The sequence below is a fragment of the Balaenoptera musculus genome, chromosome 17 (genome assembly GCF_009873245.2).
Source record: "Balaenoptera musculus isolate JJ_BM4_2016_0621 chromosome 17, mBalMus1.pri.v3, whole genome shotgun sequence".
Lineage (NCBI taxonomy): Eukaryota > Metazoa > Chordata > Mammalia > Artiodactyla > Balaenopteridae > Balaenoptera > Balaenoptera musculus.
In genome coordinates this window covers 72552532-72574523 of record NC_045801.1, presented here as the reverse complement: position 1 = coordinate 72574523, position 21992 = coordinate 72552532, and the positions used below count along the sequence as shown (strand labels likewise).

The following is a 21992-nucleotide window of genomic DNA, read 5'->3' as shown; positions in this document are numbered from 1 at the left end:
GAGATAGTATGCGACTGTGTGCTCTTTTCTTATTGCAACCCAAGTAATGTTTGTCTTTGAGAATGGAAAAAGAAAATTTCGATAGAATCCACCCGTGAATACTCCGTATTTTTACCCCAGCCTGAGTTGAGATGATTTTAAAAAAATTAGCCTCCATTTTCATTAACAACTCTAAACTACTGTCACCACGGGCACAAATAACCTACCGTTGCGATTATGAATAAAGCTTGGAGATGTTTAGCCAAATCCAATGTGAGAGCTCACACAAATTAAAACTAGAAAACATCTACTTTATGAGTGTGCCCTTATATTGCAGTGGCATGGAAGCTTTCCAGGGTTTCTGGAAGCATCTTTGCACAAGAAAATATACCCGGTGGGTCCTTGCTTCTCTGAAGGCAACGTGCTGAGGTGTTTGTACTAACGTAAATCATTTCAGGGCAAAGGAAGCATATGGAACTCCACTTCCTGTTTGTATGACCAGTTGCCAGGACTTTGGGGAAGGGGTTTTTGTGCTGTGTAGAGGTTAGTGTAGTCAGTTCCTGGGGTCCCTTCTACTTTTAAGGACCGGTGAGTCCATGAAAAGTAGCAAACTCAGAGCTAAGCAATGCTGCTTAGCTTCCTGGTGATGCATTATCATTGTACAAAAGAAAAGGCATAGTTCAGGAAGATTCAGAATCAGCATAGATAAAACTCAAGTCCATTCTTCATTTTGCAGGAAGATTGACACCCAACAGACGGCAGTTACATGCAGCTACATAGATCACAAACTATTTGTTAATGCTCAGATCAAGCAGCCAGTACTCAAGCTCTTCAAAGTACAAGACTGGGAAACCCATTTCAATCACCCATCATACTCCAGTGTGATGAGTAATTGATGGGCCTGTTTCTTAAACTGTGGCTGATTCACATGTGGCTCCCAGCAAATATACAGCACTTACAGGGCCTCTGATAAACTCATGTTTATTGAATGGAACTTATTTTGTTGAAAGGGTTTCCTATTTCAGAAGAGGAACAAGTACACACTGTTCCAAGAATGCCACATTATCCTGGGGAGCTACATCACACAGTGTATCGGGGGCACATTTTAAAATTTGCTTTTGCATTTCTAGACTACAGAATATCCTGCCTTGCCTTAAAAATATCTCAATCATAGACTTGTTTGTCCTTTACTGTCGATCACTTTCTCTTAGCTCTCTTTTTCTCCAGCGTCCTCTCATCTAAGCCTCTGAACATCTGATCTTTCTCTCCTTAAAGCTTTTATCAAAGGGAGATTTAAAGTAAGCTGCAAGGTTTATTTCATTCCCTATAATTATGCTGGCCATATCTCCAGGATTTTCTGTGGTGTAGTACAAGCTTCATGTAATTTTATCTTTCTAAAAAGGGATAATTCATTACATGTGTAAGTAGCTGTGATTCAAATTCTATGTATTTATAAGATTTTTCATAAATCAGGAAGAAAAATGTACTTTTTCCAACCCTGTGTTCCAATTTTTATTTCTGGAAATGTGTGGATTATATAACATGTCCCCTGCCAACTTCTCTAGGCTAATGTGGGTCTTACTGAGTTAATGCATGTGAATGTGTTTTAAAACATAAAGCTGTACATAAGTTTGTAATATATTTTTACAAGAAATACTAGATGACTTTTTGTGGGGCAAAGCCAGTCCTATCTGGGCCTTCTCTCTTCATGTACCAGGGTCCGGGTTGAACTCCACAACATCCTATAGCTCTGGTTAAAGAACAGCCTCTACTGGGTGAAGGGGAGATGCATGGGGTCAGGGTCAGAGTGGAGAAAAAGTACTTCATCCCATCATCTCACAGAGCAATGGCCTGGACCTCTCTGTTGCTAAACAAGGTAAACTCCTTTGACTGTGGGAAAGCATCAGGTCTATCAGGCTGTCTGGATTGGGATGCAGCTTTTTCTGTGAATTCTGCCTGCCCAGACCCTGAAGACCTAAGAACTCTTAAAAAGGTGCAGACCCTCCTGCCAGGAGAAGGAAGCCAGTGATCCTAGAAGAAGCTGAGCTTGGATGCAGCTCCTCTGTCTGGGATATGGGCTCCCTGTCCTAACGAGCTTGTTGGTTTGGTTCTTGCCCTACAGTGGGTGGTCAGCTCTGGCCAGCCACTGGCAAATTCTCGCTCCAGGCTATCCTCTCTCAGGCTTTGCGGGAATTCAGACACCATGGTCACCTCTCTACCAGCTCTCCCAGGGACCTTTTATCACTGCAGGGATTGCTTCCATCCACAGTGTAACCATTAACCGCTCTGGTATTTCAAAAAAGTCCTAACTGACACTAGCAGAATTCATGTCTTTGTGGTCACACTGTGGTACAAGGAAGATCCCATACAGGTCTCCACTTGTCAGCCATGAAAGTTCAAGATAAATTTCATAACACCACTGACATGGGTAAAGGCCATGGACTTTACTGGAGAAAAGGAAAGGGTCAGTGAGAGTTGAGAAGTCACTGCTGTTCTTTTTTCCTCTGCACCATCAGAGAGGCCCAAGGAGGTTCGAGTGTCCTGTAGACATGCAGGAGATTGCAGGGGAGGGAGACCCTATGTCCAGTGAAGGGAACTTGCTTTCTCTGCTGTCCTGCCTTTTGTGGGGTAGATGTGAGAAAGTAACCTGGCACGGGGGTACTAATCAGACTACTTTTGTGCTAGGCCATCTGGTTTGGGGTTTCAGCTGTTCACAGGCGTTATCTAGGATTACCTGCTGATCAACTCCTAGAGAATCTGGGGCCCTGAAATACGGCAACCCCCTCAACACACACAGATAGTACAATACCTCCTGCAGGAGAAGGGGGTGGGGTGTTCAGGTTGTGAGAATTTAGAATCATTTTTGTTCAGTCCTTCGCCTGCATCACAACCTAGTTTCAAAACCCTGAGTTTTAGCTCTATTACCGCTGTTCTTAGTTCTCCATAAAGAAAGTTGTTCAGTGAGACCCTCAATTACTAATTGTTCCAGGTTGGGTTCTCTGAGGAGCAGATTCTGACACAGAGATTAACATGCAGGAGATTCATTAGGGAATGCTCTTGGGGTCAGCACCCGCAGAAGGGAAGGTACGAAGAATGGTTGGCGGCAGGAGAAGTTAAGCTGGGATTCAATCATTTCCAATGAAAGCTTCAGGTGTTCTGAAACTGAGATGACCCTTCAGAGTTGTCCCTGACTGGAGCCAAGGGACTGGACCTTTATATTCCCATATTGTTCAGTAACTGAGTGCAGGCTATCCTGAGAAGTGGTTGTGAGTTTGGGCAAAGCAGCTCTCTTCAGCCTGGGGCTCCAGAGGGCACTATTATCTGAGAATTTTCTCCTGGTAGCACCTCAAGCAGCTGGGAAATAAATACTCAGTCCTAAAGGGGGCCTGGCAGCATATCAGAATATCTACCACAATAAGCAAAAGACATTTGGAATACCCTGTAATGTAATGTCGAGAAGCTTCCTTTATTTTGAATCTGGATGTTTAACTGCTTTTTTTCTTGGTTATATACAGTCCCGATTATCCCCAAGTGGAGGTGATACCATGTAATATAGAGGTGATGGGCACTGGGCTAGCAACTTGGTGACAGTCTTCTGTTTGGGTCTACCACTTGTATTTTAATGCTTTAAAAGGCAATTATAAGTTAGTAGAAGGAAGGAAATAATAAAGATTAGAGCAGAAATAAATGAAAAAGAGACCAAAAAGAATTTTAAAAACCAATGAAACTAAAGGCTGTCTTTTTTAAAAGATAAAGAAAATTGATAAACCCTTAACCAGACTCATAAAGAAAAACAGAGAGAGGGACCAAATAAGTAAAATTAGAAATGAAAGAGGAGAAATTACAACAGATATTACAGAAATACAATCATAAGAGAACTCTATGAACAGTTATACACCAACAAATTGGACAATCTAGAAGAAATGATTAAATTCCTAGAATGATACAACCTTTCAAGACTTTCAAGAAGAAATGGAAAACTGAACAGACTGACTACTAGTAATGAAATTTAATCAGTGATCAAAAAACTCCCAACAAGCAAAAGTCCAGGACCAGACAGCTTCACAGGGGAATTCTACCAAATATTTAAAGAAGAGTTAATACCTATCCTCCTCAAACTATTCCAGAAAGCTGAAGAGGAGGGAACACCTCCAAACTCATTCTACAAGGCCAGCATTACCAAAACCAGACAAAGACACTACAAGGAAAGAAAATCAGAGGCCAATATCCCTGATAAACATAGATGCAAAAATCCTCAACAAAAATATTGGCAAATTGAATTCAACAACACATTAAAAGGATCATACATCCTGATCAAGTGGGATTTATTCCAGGGATGCAAGGATGGTTCAATATCCACAAATCAATCAATGTGATACACCACATTAACAAAACAAAGGATAAAAATTATGTGATCATCTTAACAGATGCAGAAAAAGCATTTGACAAAATTCATCATTCATTCGTGATAAAAACTCTCAGCAAAGTTGGTATAGAAGGAACGCACCTCAACAGAATAAAGGGCATTTATGACAAACCCACAGCTAACATTATACTAAACAATGAAAAGTTGGAAGCTTTTTCTCTAAGATCAGAAACAAGACAAGCATGCAAACTCTCACCACTTCTATTAAACATAAGTTTTGGAAGCCCTAGCCAGAGCAATTAGACAAGGAAAAGCAAAAAAAGGCATCCAAATTGGAAGGAAGTAAAACTGTCACTATTTGCAGATCACATGATACTATATATAGAAAACCCAAAAGACTCCACCAAAAAACTATTAGAACAAATAAATAAGCTCTGTAAATTTACAGGATACAAAATTAATATACAGAAGTCTGTTGCATATCTATACACTAATAATGAGCTATTAGAAAGAGAAAGCAAGAATACAATCCCATTTACAATCAAATTTTTAAAGAATAAAATATCTAGAAATAAATTTAACCAAGGAGGTGAAAGACCTGTATACTGAAAACTATAAAACATTAAGGAAAGAAATTGAAGAAGATGTGAATAAAAGGAAAGATATTCCAGGCTCATGGATTGGAAGAATTAATATTGTTAAAATATTCATACTACCCAAAGCAATGTGCAGATTCAATGCAATCCTAATCAAAATATTTATGGCATTTTTCACAGAACAAAAAATGATCCTAAAATTTGTATGGAATCACAAAAGGTTCTGAATAGCCAAAGCAATCATGCAAAAGAACAAAGCTGGAAGTATCATGCTCCCTGAGTTCAAACTATACTACAAAGCTACAGTAATCAAAAAGAGTATGGTACTGGCATGAAAACAGACACAGAGATCAAATGAACAAAATAAAGAGCCCAGAAATAAATCCATGCACATATGGTCAATTGATCTATGACAAGGGAGACAAGAATATGCAATGGGAAAAGATGGTTTCTTCAATAAGTGAGGTTGAGAAAACTGGACAGCTATACGTAAAAGAGTAACACTAGAACATTTTCTCACACCATATACAAAAATAAACTCAGAATGGATTAAAGACTTAAATGTAAGACTAAAACCTATAAAAATCCTAGAAGAAAACATAGGCATTATGCTCTTTGACACTGATCTTTGCAATATTTTTATGGATTTGTCTCTTCAGACATGAGCAACAAACGCATAAATAAACAAATGAGAGCATATCAAACTAAAAGCTTTTGCACAGCAAAGGAAACCATTAATAAAACAAAAAAGCAACTTACTGAATGGGAGAAAATATTTGCAAATGCTATGTCCAATAAGGGGTTAATATCCAAAATAGATAAAGAATGCATATAACTCAACATAAAAAAAATCCAATTAAAAAATTGGTAGAGGACCTAAATAGGTACTTTTCCAAAGAAGACATAGAGATGGCCAACAGGCACATGAAAAGATGCTCCACATTGTCCATCATCAAGGAAATGCAAGTCAAAACCACAAGGAGGTATCACTTGACACTGTCAGAATGGTTATCATTGAAAAGAGAAGAAATAACAAGTGTTAGCAAGGATGTGGAGAAAAGTACACTGCTTGTGGGAATGTAAATTGGTACTACAGAAAACAGTATGGAGGTTCTTCAAAAAATTTAAAATAGAACTACCACATGATCCAGCAATTCCATTCCTGGGTATTTATCTGAAGAAAACAAAAACACTAATTTGAAAAGACACATGTACCTTTATGTTCATAACAGCATTATTTACAAGAGCCATGATATGGAAGCAACCTAACTGCCCATCAACAGATGAATGGATAAAGAAGATATGGTAAATATACACAATCGAATATTGCTCAGCCATAAAAAAGAATGAAATCTTGCCATTTTCGACAACACAGATGGACCTGGAAGGTATTATGCTTAGGGAAATAAAGAAGACAGAGAAAGACTGTATGTTTTCACTTATATGTGCAATCTGAAAAACGAAGCAAATGAACAAACATAAAACAGAAACAGACTTACAGATATAGAGAACAAACCAGTGGTTACCTGAGGGAAGAGGGTCAGGGAGGGGTAAAATAGGTGAAGGGGATTAAGACATACAACCTACCTGTTATAAAAAAATAAGATGCAGGGATATTATATACAGCAAGGTAATATAGTTGATATTTTACAATAACTTCATACGGTGTATAATTCATAAAAATATCTAATCACTATGTTATACACCTAAAACTAATATAATACTGTAAGTCAACTATACTTCAATAAAAATCTTTTAAAAATAAAGTAAAAGACAATTATATATATCCAACTAATCTTTGACAAAGGAGCAAAAGCACTACAGTGAAGCAAAGATAGTCTTTTTAACTAATGGTGCTACAATAAGCAGACATCCACATGCAAAAAAACAAATCTAGACACAGACACAGGAGATGTAGGAGAAAGTCTATGTGACCTTGGTTATGGTGATGACTTTTTAGATACAACACCAGAGGCACAATCCAGGAAAGAAATAATTGATAAGCTGAACTTCATTAAGATTAAAGACTTTTGCTCTGCAAAAGACAATGAATGATGACCAGAGGTTGTGGGCAGGGAAGGATGAACAGGTGCAGCACAAAGGATGATACTATAATGACTGATACTTGTTGTTATACATTTGTCCAAACTCATAGAGTGTACAACACCAAGAGTGAACCATAATGTAAACTGTGGACTTTGGGTGATTATGATGTGTTAATGTAGGTTCATCAGTTGTAACAAAGGTACACCTCAGGTGGGGACTGTTGCTAATGAGGGAGTATTATACGTGTGTGGGAGCAGGGGATATATGGGAAATCCCTGTCCCTTCCCTTCAATTTTGCTGTGAACCTAAAACTGCTCTAAAAAACAAAGCCTTAGTGAAGAAAAGGGCAATTATACTGCCTCTGACAACAGTCATCAAAAAAAATGGCATGTCCATAGAACTTTGGTTATGTATTTCACAGGCTGAATTAATGAGTTATAATAATAATAATCATGTACAAGACAGCTCTTTAAGGGGTCATCAGATTTTTTTACATCAAAAGTTACCTTGCATCAGCCAGTCATGAAATTCTAATAGTGTATATAGTATATATTCCTCCTTTAGAACAATGGGGTATGTCATTGTTTAGAATATTAAGTTGTCCCAGATACATAAATATTCTGTGAATATTAGTTCAAAAAACTTTAGTTAAAAATACTAATTTTGAGAATGCCTAGAAGTCACTTTCTCTCACTCTGCTGTTTCATTTCTTAAATGTGGTCAATAATGTCTAAAAGAGCCGTTATATCTGTTCATTACAACTTGTTTAAATTTTAATCAAACAAAGTAATATTTATGCCACCATTTTAATATAGCAAAGCATTATTCTCAATTCTTCTGGGGAATTCTGGCAGAATAAGCAGCATGCTGAAGTCCTGTTCTTGAGTTTTGCACTGTTTCCAAAATCAATTTTTGGAATTATTTCTTGTAAATCACTGCCACTCAACCATTACGATCAGCACACAGCATTTATCAATGTTCAGCCAACCCAGATACTTAAAGAATTTACTGTGCCGAAGTGTTTCACTTAGGAAGAGCTATAGCCTTTTGTCCCATAGGCTATTTACAAAATATTTGATTCCCTAAGGACCCAGATGTTTGTTAAGGGTTTAGAGAAGCTTACTTTTCACTCACCAGAGGAGATCTAGGAAGCACTCTTTTTGCTTTTTTCTCATTTCTGTGCTTATGTCATTTTCTTCTGGCCAATCAGACACTTTATCAGTTCATTAACTCTTCGTTCCAGTTTAAGGTTTACTGTGTGACTTTTGTTGTCATTTTTGTTAAAAATGGTTTTATAATACCTATATCAACTTTGATTTAAACTCTCCCAACAGCTTTGAGCCAGTCTAGTGTGAAAGGAGGTTCATTGCTTTTCCAACTCTTAACCCAAAGGTGGGAGGGGATCGCGGGCAAGGCTCAGAGGCTCAGGCAGCTGGGAATCATCCATCTCCTGGGCGTCCCTTTTCATTAAACTGTTTCCAACCTTCATCCGTTCTCTCTAGCCTCCTTTCCACATCCTACTCCTTCCCACATTCTGATTTTCCATCTCTTTTCCAAAACATACAATATGTTCACTTGCCCTTGGGGAATCCAAAGTGCTCTATTCACTTGAAAGACTGGAACAGTAAAATGTCCGTCAAGTCACTGGGAAACATGACAGTTCCTGAGGGTAAATGAATGACTGGTGTGATGAGAAATTTGTAAAGGCTGGTTGGGCAGATGCATTTCGAGTTAGTAGTAGATTCACACCAAATCAACAGTCTATGACTCAGACAGGCAGACATACTGACTTGTGGTGTATTCATTCAAAAGAAAAGGTGAGTCTGGTATTCTTCTAAACCAGACGACAGCAGAGAACAAAGCAACCTGGCTTCCTGAAGCTACATTCTAGGGTTTTATTATGCAGTGTAGTCCACAAACCAACAATCTCAACATCACCAGGAGCTGGTTAGAAATGCAGACTCTCAGGCCCTACCCCAAACCTACTGAATCAATCTGCATTTCAAGTTCTCCAGGTGATCTGTACTCACATTAAAGTTGGAGAAGCACTGCTCTAATAGATGGCATTGCGGTATAACGCGATGGATCGCAGCTGTAAGTACACAGACTCCCCGGAGGACTTGCTACAACACACACGGCGGGACCCCACTCCCAGTTTCTGATTCTGTAGATGTGGAGAAGAGCCCGTGAGTTTGCCCTTCCAAAATGTTCCCAGGTGATGCTGCTGCCGCCTTGGTGTAGGTGAGAGCAGAGTCCAACTATGTGGGCTTCAGTCCTGGCTCTGCCACTTTAAGACCTCAGTCAAGTCATTTAACTCTTTCAGTTCTGGTTTTGTTGTCTGTAAAAATGTGGTCTCAAAACAGTACTACCTCATAGGTTTATGGTAGAAATTAAATAGTGCATGAAAAGCGCCCAGGCCATAGTCAGTGCTCACTGAAAGGTAGAATGTTATTGAAAGAATGAAGAGGCCAGCCCTTATCTGTGGGCTCCTGTGGCTCTAATTCACGAATTTAAATGAAATTGCTCTCCATTGCCTCAGCTCTAAAGTTTGACCTCCCCAGCCTGTTCACCGGCCCCAAACAAGGGAGCTACCTTCTCACCTCAGTTAATGACTTGGGTCCAGCTTGGTGTCACTTGTTCAGACTGTGGCACTTGAGGGGTTTTTTCTGTTTATGTGTTGTGATCCTTTTAATTATCACCAAAGAGTCCACTCCCAAAGCCTTTGTAGCTGAGTGATTAATGGGGTCAAAATTCACCTCTTTCATCCTGGAGGACTCTTTTAAGCAGTAACATTTACAGTCTTTGATGCTTACAGTTTTCTTATATTAAAGAATATTAGATACAAACAGATTGAAGGAAAAGGATATTTGTATATATTTTGCCAAGAAGGTTCTTAATTCATTCTGAACACTCCAGGGGTGCCTGAAGAACACTTTCTCTCTAAACAAACTACTTTCTCAGGCCACAAAGCTGTAATTCTGAGTTTGCAGTAGTGCAATATGTTATTATAGAAATATTAGAGGAATAAAATATCCCTTTTAATGCTCTACCTTGTTAAGTATCAATTAAACTCAGGAAGACAATTAGAGGTAATGACACTCTGGTGATCCAGATGGCAGACAGGATGGCCCATTTAAAACAGTTCCAATTCTATAGGTCTATCTCTGGCATATTTTTGATAACTGGTTTTTCTGGACTCTCATGCATTATAGACCTAGCCAATGCTCGGATTCATCCATTCAAGAAACAGTTACTAAGACTTGACTTTGAATCAGCCACAAAAGTAAACAGAGGCAGTCCCTGCTCTCAACAAGTCATCATTCAGAGTAGAGGCAGATCTATAAACAAATGATGAAAACAGTGTTGCATGTGCAGGAAGGGTCATAGGTACCAGGTTAATAAAATCCCAATCCAGGCAGGAGGAGTTAGGAATGGCCTCCTGGGTGAGGCCACACCTCAGCTGATTCTTAGCAGATGACTGTGGAATAGCTAAATGAAGGCAGGGTGGGAGAAATTTCAGGTAGAGGAGATATTATGGGCAAAAATACAGAGGCAAGACATCACTCACTAAGAGAGAGAAGCAGAATTAATTTCATAATCCTGGCGTGCACAAGGGCCAGGCAAGGAGCTTGTATGCCCCTGTGGCATGCTAAGGAGCTTGGTCTCTTTCTGCAGACATTGGGGGCCACTGAACATACTGAAGCAGGATGACACCACAGATTGATATTTCATCCGGGATCAATTCGGTAGGTATGAGCAGGGAAGATTCAAAGGCAGGGGAACTGAATAGAAGACAACTGCAATCATTCAAGTAAGAAATAACCAAAGGCGAAATTCGGAGTGATAAAAGGATTCAATAACTACATAGGAAGTAAAGCAAAGCAGTGCTTGGTGGCTGGACGCTTGAGAATGGACAGTGTTAGAGGAGGAGTCGAGGATGAAGCTGGGTGTGCAGCTCCGGGGAAGGGTGGAGGTGGTGCCGACACATGAGACGGTGCAGACGGGAGTGGACAGGTGTGGGGAGAGAATGAGTGTTGGACATGTTGAGCTTAAGATGCCATCGGGTATTTAACTGTTTGCATTAAGTATAAGCTGAGGGGAGAGGTCTGGGCTGGATCTATAGAGTTGGTGGAATTTGCAATCATAGGAAAGCAAAGATCATCTGGAGAAAAACTATGGAGTGAAGTCAGTGACTGAGAAAAAGAACCCAAGCGAAGAGCAACAAAAATGAACAAGTGGGCTTCCCTGGTGGCGCAGTAGTTGAGAATCTGCCTGCTAATGCAGGGGACACGGGTTCGAGCCCTGGTCTGGGAAGATCCCACATGCCGCGGAGCAACTAGGCCCGTGAGCCACAACTACTGAGCCTGCGCGTCTGGAGCCTGTGCTCCACAACAAGAGAGGCCACGATAGTGAGAGGCCCGCGCACCGCGATGAAGAGTGGCCCCCGCTTGCCGCAACTAGAGAAAGCCCTAGCACAGAAACGAAGACCCAACATAGCAATCAATCAATCAATAAATCTTTAAAAAAAAAAAAAAATGAACAAGTTAGATGAGGAGGAGCCCACAAAAGAGAAAGGGCCGGTTGAGAAGAAGGAGGAGCTCATTCATCAAGAAACTAAAAGGATGGGCCTTCAAGGAGGGAAACTACTTCAGTGTAGCCGTGGGAATGGCATCTAGAAAGCTCTGGTTTGAGGAGGGCGGTGGAGAAACGGAGATAACTCTATCAAGAAGAATGTCCCACAGACCCGGGCGGGGGGGGGGGTGGCTTGAGGAGAGGGAGCAGGAAGATGGTACTGGAAGGAGTATGCCACCTTACTTTTCCACTGGACAAGATTTTTCAGCAGAGGAATATATTAAGGGCTGTGGAAGATCGGTCCTGACAAAGAATTGACCTCTGTGAATTGTTTAGTTCCAGGTTGATATTCCTCAGCACACCAAAGATGAGATCTCTGTACTGACTTCATTTTCAGACAGGTTTTTTTTTCACATTCTTGACAGGAGCGAGGGGATTGAGGGTGCTCTAGACAGATCAGATTATGAGCCCACCCAAGATGTTAAACCCAAACCACACAGACTAAGAATGTTGGAGGGGTGCCCCCCCCAAAGATGGTGGGAAATGACAAAAATTTTCACTTAGAAACGTAAGGTAGAAATCAAGAGGGAAGTTTTCTTGCAATCCTCTACTTGCTATTCAATGTAGCAACTAGGAATTAGGAAGTCGAGTTTTATTTCTGTTTGGCAACTGTAATTCCACGGATAACCTTGGGAAAATGGCATAACACCTATAGACCTAAGATTATTCATCAGCAAAACCCAATGGGGACTGGACTAGAACCAGTGGTTCTCAAACTTCATCATGCACCAAAATCACTGGAGCGTTTGTTAAAGTTCTGATTACAGGGTCCCAAACCTGGAGTGTCTGATTCAGTAGGTCGGGACAGGGTGAGGGCGTGTGTGGGTAGGTGAGAATTAGCATTTCCAAAAAGTCGCCAGGTGATGTGATGTGCTGGTCCAGGGACAACTCTTGACAACACTGGACTGGATAATTCTTACAACCCTTTTTAAGCACCCAATGCTACAAATCTATAACTTTACCTTCATGGATATAGCCTTAGTGCTTATGTCAGGGATGGAAAATAGGCTTGCCCTCCCATACCAAATCTAAACAATTCGAATGCAACTCAGGCAAAAAAGAATGCTGGCACTGATTGGTGATGGTTCCTTTCACTGTGGATGGTGAATGTCAAGCCTGCCACATTCCCTGACCTGGATATTCTAGCTAAACTGTTTGGGGGACAGTCTAGTGTTCATGGTACAAGAAATAAGGAGAATAACCGTAGGGTGAGACAAACGTCTCAAAGAAGCTCATAGTTTCTACTCTAGGTTAAAAATAATCAAACCTGGTGATGATGATGATGGCGGTCGGTGATGATGGTAGTGATGATGGTACCTATTGTTAGTCTGGCACTTAAAGCACTTTCACACAGTGCCTTATTTGATCCTCCCAACAGCACTTGGTAATAAGCAGAGCAGGAGAGTAACACATCATCACTTCAAAATAAAAACGCGGGAAAGATTGATTGGAACAATCGGTGAAGCGTCAATTCTGAATAAGATTTTAGTTACCTTGGAGACCAACTAAAGACCCCAGACTTTTGTTGTGTCCCACCAAGAGAGAAGGTGGACCTTGTGAGAATAAATAGGTGATAAAGCGCAGTCTCCACTTACACCAAAGGAAAGCATTTGTTGCTAAGAAACCAATAAGAATTGTTAACTCTTTTTAGCCCAAAGATAATTTTTCAAAGTGTAGTATTTTGTTTTTATACTTAGAATAAACTTTTTTAAAAAATTAATTTATTTATTTTTGGCTGTGTTGGGTCTTCATTGCTGCACGCGGGCTTTCTCTAGTTGCGGCGAGCAGGGGCTACTCTTTGTTGCAGTGTGTGGGCTTCTCAATGCGGTGGCTTCTTTTGTTGCAGAGCACGGGCTCTAGATGCGTGGACTTCAGTAGCTGTGGCACACAGGCTCAGCAGTTGTGGCTCGTGGGCTCTAGAGCGCAGGCTCAGTAGTTGTGGTGCACGGGCTCTAGAGCGCAGGCTCAGTAGTTGTGGCGCACGGGCTTAGTTGCTCCTAGGCATGTGGGATCTTCCTGGACCAGGGATCGAACCATGTCCCCTGCATTGGCAGGTGAATTCTTAAACACTGCGCCACCAGGGAAGTCCCAATCAACTTTTTATTGATACGTTAATATACATCCAGAGAACTACCCAAGCTGTAAGTGTGCAGCCAAGTGAGTTTTCAGAAAATGAAAACATTTAAGTAACCAAACGCAGATTAAGAAAAAGAATACTGCCAGTTACCCAGAGGCCTCTCCTTCCCCCTCCCAGTAGCTGACTCCCAAAGGTAGCTACTATCCTGACTTCCCACACAGTAGATTAGTTTTGCTAGAGTACAGTTTGATTTACAGAAAAAAGAAGTGACCTACCCGCTGTGTCCAGGTGTTCCCGAGTCAATCATTCTTTTGTGGCATCACAACACTTGGTGTACTATCTGCTTGTACTTTTTTCATCAAAGATCTAAACTATTAATGTCTATGTTTGGAATTTAATAAATAAGATTATTCTTGGAAAATACCGAGGCTAAGAAATGCAGTAGCACATTGTCCTTGTGGAATTTAACTATATGACAATTGTATCTCATAGAATACAGAATATGCAGCATCAAATAAGTGTTACAAAATAGCTACATTAAGAGAATCTCTCTAACTTTCCCTTAGAGCCCATTTATTTTCTTAATTTGGCCATGTAGTTTCCAAACTTACCACATATTAGAAGTCTGTGAAAGAATTTGGTTGAGGGGCTAATTCACATTGCCATATAGACTATATCAAGAAATAACAGTTGTCAGCCAGGGAAGAAACACAAATAAGATAAAAATTTTAATATTGAAACTAGAGAGCACCATGATTGAGGTTGTTTCGCATAGAGCTTAATGTACCTGAGACCACTGTATACCATGGAGCAGATATGATGTACACAGCCGTGATCCTGAGCTATCAAAAAGAGCCTTAGTCACATTCAATAAGCATTATTGAAGACACCATGGAAATGTGTAAACAGTAGAGAGATTTTCACCTAAAACAGTAATAATGTGATATAGAAAATTTTACAGTTTAAGAGACAAATCCTTAGTCACTTGTATAACAAAGGAATCCCAGAAATTATTATTTGGACTTTAGAGAAGTTTTATTATATAGTGAAAATAGTTTCCACATTGCCAAGACAGAGCTCTTTATTTTTTATTTTTTTTGGCCACATCATGTGGCACATGGGATCTTAGTTCCCTGACCGGGGATCGAACCCACGCCCCCTGCAGTGGAAGCGCCAAGTCTTAACTACTGGACCGGCAGGGAATTCCCATGGCTGGAGCTCTTTAAAAGTCTGTTTAGGGCTTCCCTGGTGGCGCAGTGGTTGAGAATCTGCCTGCCAATGCAGAAGACACGGGTTCGAGCCCTGGTCTGGGAAGATCCCACATGCTGCCGAGCGACTAGGCCCATGAGCCACAATTACTGAGCCTGCGCGTCTGGAGCCTGTGCTCCGCAACAAGAGAGGCCGCGATAGTGAGAGGCCCGCGCACCGCGATGAAGAGTGGCCCCCACTTGCCGCAACTAGAGAAAGCCCTCGCACAGAAACGAAGACCCAACACAGCCATAAATAAAATAAATAAATAAATAAATAAAAATAATAATAAATTTTTTAAAAAGTCTGTCTAATAGATTCCCTGAAATGGAAGAACAATAAATGTCCTCAGCACCTCCAGCTGTTGAAATCTGTAACATTCCCTAAACTCAACTTCCACTCCCAAACCCCACTCTTGGGGGTTCATTATACATGTTCAGTATAAAAAAATCTTTAAAAAATATTGGTGATACTGGTAAATAAAAATAAGAAAATGCAAATTACACACAACCCTATACAGAAATAAACCTTTTAAACCTGGGCATCTGGTCTTTTCACTTTATAGTACACAGTGAACAGTATTCTAGCTCTTTATTTTCCTCAACCATCATTTATAATGACTGCATAGTATTCCATTGTTTAGTTATATGATGATGTATTAACCAATTCCCAATTGCTGAATGTTTAGATTGTTCTCAATTTTTTCAGTATCATGTAAATTCCTGACATGAATGTCCTTTTACTAAATTTTTGGCCACATGAACTACTGCTTTAGGATTAATTTCTAGAGGTGAAATGAATCTTGAAGATGCTCTACAGAAGGTTTTTTTGTTTTTGTTTTTAATATTCATCAGCATTGTATGAAAGGGTCTGCTTCTGAACCAAAATCAGCACTGGGTATTAAAAATAAGTCTTGGTCTATTTGTAACCTCCCCACTATGCCTCCACCACACGGCCCCTTTTTGTTTTAATCTGCTTTGATACCTTTGACTTCTACTGAGGTGGAACATTTTCCCATATGTTTATGAGACATTTTTTATTATCTTTTTTGCGTATCACTTGTTAATGTACTTCAACCATTTTTCAGTTGAGGTTTTTACATTTTGTTTTATTTCTAATTTTGTAAGAGCTTTTTATTACCTAAGGAAATTAACATTTTCTCACATCACAAACATTTTTCCATAATTTGCATCTACAATGACTAATGTTTATTTTTGCTCTTCTTGTTTAAAGCAGTTTAAGACGTTTATATGATCAGATCTGTTAAGCGGGCTTTGCTAGGGCTTAGAAAGTCTTTTCTTTCCCAAATGTTATATAAAATTCGTATTTCCTTCTAGACTTAGATTTTTTTTTAATTTAACATTTTTATCTATCAGAATTTACATTTGAAAAGGTGTGGAGGAAGGGATTTAACTTAATTTTTTTCTAGGTATTTTGATTAGTCTTAATCCCAGTTATTGAATAATGCCTCCTGAAATCCATTTTAGCAGATGGATAAATCAGTGATGAGGAAATATTAAGGAGAGTGATGGCAGAGCCAGTTATTCATTTAATACTTTCTGTTAAAAATTTGAGCTAGTTTTTGATAAGTATGGGTAACATGAATTGGCAAAGGCTGGAAGAGGAGATTCACTTCAACTCAACAACTATTTATTCAACTTTTCATGCGCCAGAATTCCAAGCAGGCATAGGTGAAGGGACCAGCTGGTCATGCCCCCAGGATGGGACAAAGATTAGCTTGGTGTTTCTTCCATTCCACATGGGAGAAAAGGAAAAATGAGGTGTGTTGGCCAGGCACAGGGCAATTGTTGTTGAGCACAAAAGCTGGACTGAAGGCTTTGAAAAGTATCTTTCACCGCTAAGGAACTCTAAAAATACAGTCATAAACATGATTTCTCCTGCTTCAGTAATATTAGAGTGGAGTTTAGGAATTTCAAGATGTTTGATGGAGAGTATTAATAATGTGAAAAAAATTAAATGATTAAGCTAATTCCAGCTCAACTGAAATATCATTAATTGAGAGGAGTAATCCCTGCTGCCTTAATCCAGAGACTCATTAAGGATTTGGAAGAAATTACGAATAACTTGTTCCATTAACTGAATGAGGTTTTAATTAAGATATTCTTAGAAAAACAAGAGGACAAGTTAACGTTAAAGTGGATTTTCAGACTTTGGAAGGGGCAACTCAGTTTTGAAAGAGATCTAGAGATGAGAAGACCTGACTCAGAAGTTGTGACAGACATAAAGCCTGAGAACATTCTGAAATATTTTTCTCTGGTCAGAGCACGGTATTGTTGAGTACTTTGGTACAAAGTTCTATTTCTTGATTATTCTTGTGTTTTCTTTTTCCTATAGATACTCACATTTCTTTATATTTGCAAAAAATTGAATGTCTTAATTACAACACCTTCCATACTTCCATAAGAAAGTTAGCTACATATAATAGTTCAAGGTATAATAGACACATAGAGAAAATAACCAACTATGAGCATAAACTAATATTCAATATTTAAGAGCAACCATAAGCGGCTCTACTCTACTCATCCAAGTTTATTTACCAGTGCTGCCCAAAACTAACCCCCTTTCCTGCACCACTTGCCTAATTTGCTCCCTGATCACAGATTAATTATAAAATTCCCCTCTCTCCATTCCCATTCCCACTGGTACCTCAGCTTGTAATGTTGCCAATCCCCCTTCCCTTTTACCTCTTAACAATCCTCTCTATCTTTTATGATTAGTATGATATCACGTCGCTAGATCAAACCTTACTTCCTCTGTGAAGATTTTCTCCAGATTTTCTAATTCCTGATGAAGGTTTCTTCCCCTAAAAACATAGTTTCTTCTAGACCACTGAATTTTAGATCTAAAAGAGAACTTGGGAATGGTATTGATCAATAGGTCTCAATATTTAGCATGCTTCAGAATCTACAAACTTCAGAAAGTTTAAAAAAAATACTGAACCTCTCTACAGAGTGTCTGATTTCCATAGGCCTGGGGTAGTAAGATCTGAGAATCTGCATTTCTACCAAGTTCACAGATAATGCTGATATTGCTGATATGCTCCTTTTTGAGAATCACTACTATAGCATACTTTCTTTTTTGCTTTTTTTTTTTTTTTTAGATTCCACATATAAGAGAGAACATACAGATACAGGATTCGCCTTTTTCTGTCTGACTTGTTTCACTTAGCATAACGCCCTCAAGGTTTATCCATGTTGCTGCAAATGAAAAGATTTCCCTCTTTTTATGGCTGAATAATATTCCATTGTGGGGTGTGTGTGTGTGTGTGTGTGTGTGTGTGTGTATGTATATATATATATATATACACCACAATTTCTTTATTCATTTATTCGTTGATGGACACTTGGGTTATTTCCGTACCTTGGCTATTGTAAATAGTACTGTAATGAACATGGGGGTACATATATCATTTTGAGTCTATATATAGTTGATATATATATATAGATATAGTATATGTGTATATATATGTGTGTGTGTGTGTGTGTGTGTGTGTGTATACATAATTGATTCCCAATTCCAATTCCAAATGATTTTATCTCAATATTTTTCACATTTCCATCTTCTTTCCATCTCCAGAGCTGCCACTTCAATTTGGAACCTCATCAGTTCTCTCCCAAAAGACAGACAGTTTTTTAAATTGTTCTTCCTGCTTTGTTCTAGGCTTGCTTTGATTCTTCTAAAGGTTCCATATTGTCTTCCTAAAAGTCACATCTGTCTTGTAATATACACCATTTCCTTTTGTCTTAATTTAAATAAATATTTTTCATGATAAGTTGAAAAAATAAAAATTTACTTGAGCTTATTGGAAAATTTCAAAAATATGAAGAAGAAAATAAAAATCAGCCATAATTCCTCAGTCCAGAGAGAACCACAATTCACATTTTGGTGTTTTTCCTTTTCACCTTTTACTGAGATATAACTCACATACCATATAATTCACTCATTTAAAGGGTATATTTAGTGGGTTTTAGTATATTCACAGAGTTGTGTAATCATCACCACAATCTAATTTTAGAACATTTTTATCACCCCCTCCCCCAGAATCCCATACCCATTACCAGTCACTCCTCATTAATCACTTCCTCCACTCATTCCAGAGCTGTAGGTAACTACTAATCTACATTCTGTCTGGATAGATCTGCCAATTCTGGATGCTTTATATGAATGGAATCATACAACATGTGATCCTTTGTGACTGGCTTCTTTCACTTAGCATAATGTTTTCAAAACTTATCCATGCTGTAGTATCTATCAGTACTTCATTCCTTTTTATCGCTGAATAATATTCCATTGCATGGCTACCCCATTTTTTTTTTCATTTACCAGTTGCTGGCCATTTGAGTTCTTCCCACTTTTGACGATTATGAATTATCTTGCTATGAACATTCATGTACACATTTTTTCCAAAGTGGCTGTATCATTTATATTCCTCCCAGCAATGTATGACAGTCCCAATTTCTCCACTCCTTGCCAACCCTAGTTATTCTCTTTTTTTTTAGTTATATCCATATTCATTGCTGTGAAGCAGTATCTCATTGTGGTTTTGCTTTGCATTTCCGTAATGACTATTGATACTGAGGATCTTTTCTTGTGCTTATTGGCCATTTGTATACCCTTTTGGAGAACTGTCTACTCAAATCCTTTGCCAATTTTTTATTGGGTAATTTGTCTTCTTATTATTGACTTGTAACACACATTTATATTCTGGATACAATTCCCTTATCTGATATGTCATTTGCAAATACTTTTTTCCCATTCAGTAAGTTGTGTTTTCACTTTATTGATAGAATCCTATGAAGCATGAAAGTTTTTAATTTTGATAAAGTCCAATTTGTCTTTTTTTTTTTTCTTTTCTTGTGTGTACTTTTGGTATCGTAGCAAAAAAAAAAAAAACAACCTTGTGTAACCCAAGGTCATGAAAATTCACTCCTATATTTTTTTGGGGGTGTCTGTGATTCACTTTGAGTTAATTTTTGTGTATAGTGTGAGGTAGGGTTCCAACTTCAATCTTTTGCATGAAGATATCCACTTGTTCCAGCATCATTTGTTGAAGACTACTCTTTCCCCATTAAATGGTATTGCTTCCCTGTTTGAAATCAATTGACCATTAATATATAGATTTCTTTCTGGGCCCTTAATTTTACTCCACTGATCCATATAGCTATACTATGCTGGTATAACATTGTCTTGATTATTGTAGCTTTGAAATAAGTTTTAAATTGTGAAATGTGAGTCATCCAACTTTATTCTTCTTTTTCAAGATTGTTTTGGCTATCCTAGGTCCCTTGCATTTTCACATGAATTTCAGGATCTGCTTGTCAATTTTTGGAAAAAAAAATGGAACTGGGATTTTGATAGGGACTGAACTGAATCTCTAGACCTGTTTGGGGAATTCTGTCATCACAATAACATTGTCTTCCAATACATTAACATGAGATGTCTTCCCATTTACCTAGATATTTAGGTTCTTGAAAAAATATTTTATAGTTTTTGTTATACAAGCCTTGCACTTCTTTTGTTAAATTTATCTCTAGGTATTTTATTCTTTTTGATAATATTTTAAATGAAATTAATTTTTCATTGCTAGTATATTGAAATATAATTAATTTTTGTATATTAATCTTATATCTTACAACCTTGCTGAACTCATTTATTAGTTCTAGTAGTTTTTAAAACTGGATTCCTTAGGATTATTTATATACTAGATCATGTCAACTGAAAACAGATAGTTTTACTGTTTTTCCCATCTGATGACTTTTCTTTCTTGCTTAATTGCTCTGGCTACAATCTCTAGTACAATATCAAATAGAGGTGGTAAGAATAGACATCCTTGTCTTGCTCCTGGTCTTATGGGAAAAGCATTCAGTCTTTCACCATTAGGTATAAAGTTAGTTGCATGTTTTGTAGATGCTCTGTATCAGGTTGAGGAAATTTCTATTCCTAGTTTGGTCAGTCAATAACTATCTCCTTTTAAAATCCTTCAGTAGATCCCTATTTCCTATCAGATCAAGTTCATGCTCCACAGCCTGTGATTGAAGATCCTCCTGGGGCTTCCCCTGCTTACTTCTCCAGCCACATCTCTGGATACTCCCTCTGCACCTCCTTTTCCAACCTCATCTCCAAAATGTTGAGCTCCACCTATTGTAAACTGTATGTAGTTCCTAACATTCCATGTTACCTCATGTCTCTTTGTTTTATCTTCTGCCTTATCCCTACTCTTTAGTTCCTAATTATACTTCAAGACACAGCTCAAGTGCCACTAATTTCAAAAAGATATCAATTAACTAGATCTGGTTTAGGTGCCCTTCCTCTAGATTCTTACAACACACTGCACATATTCCTATGCTAGAGTTCACATACTATTCTGCATTGTTGATTTAAGTTTCTGCCTCTCCAAGGAGGATAAATTTCTTATAGTCAGGGGCCATATCTTAACCATCTTTCATCCTCAGTGCCTGGAGCTCACTCAGTAATTTGATGGACAGATGAATGGATGGATGTTGAGATTTATGTCACTTTTTAATATTGAGCATACATAAATGAATAAAAAGACTCACACAATCCTAAAGTTCTTAGCAGCCATAAAAAGCAAGAGACCTTAAAGGTAAATGGAGTTGTTCCAGGGCCCATGGAATATAAATGCAGGAAAATATGGATGGCAAATAAATAGACAAGTCGTCAAGCAAAAAAACCAAAAAGTGTTGAGTTTACAGACCTTGTCTCAATTACTGGAAACAATGGTCTCTAGGAAACACCTTCCTAGGGACCCTTATGCCCCATTTCTCCCACTGCTCAACAACAATATCCACCACTAGTTATTATACATTCAACTCAAAAAATACAGTAGACTAGATCAATATATCAATCTACCATGTTCATGCACAAAAGAAGTAAGAGTTGTAGCCTCTGACTGTAATAAAAGCAGGTTTCACCAAATGGTTAATGCTCACACACAAGATTCAGTGAGACATTAAAGCAGTCAATAATTAAATGTTAAAATGGGTAGTGCAGACAACAGCATTTCAGT

General features: G+C 38.6%; 1 protein-coding gene and 1 long non-coding RNA gene across 2 annotated transcripts in view; one reads left to right on the top strand and one right to left on the bottom strand.

Annotated features, from left to right (window-relative positions):
• CLVS1 (clavesin 1) overlaps positions 1-21992 on the top strand; it is a 159633-nt gene that overhangs the window by 68327 nt on the left and 69314 nt on the right. The gene's annotated exons all lie outside the window — the stretch shown is intronic.
• The window catches only part of LOC118883513, a 64590-nt gene that overhangs the window by 34640 nt on the left and 7958 nt on the right, over positions 1-21992 (bottom strand). The gene's annotated exons all lie outside the window — the stretch shown is intronic.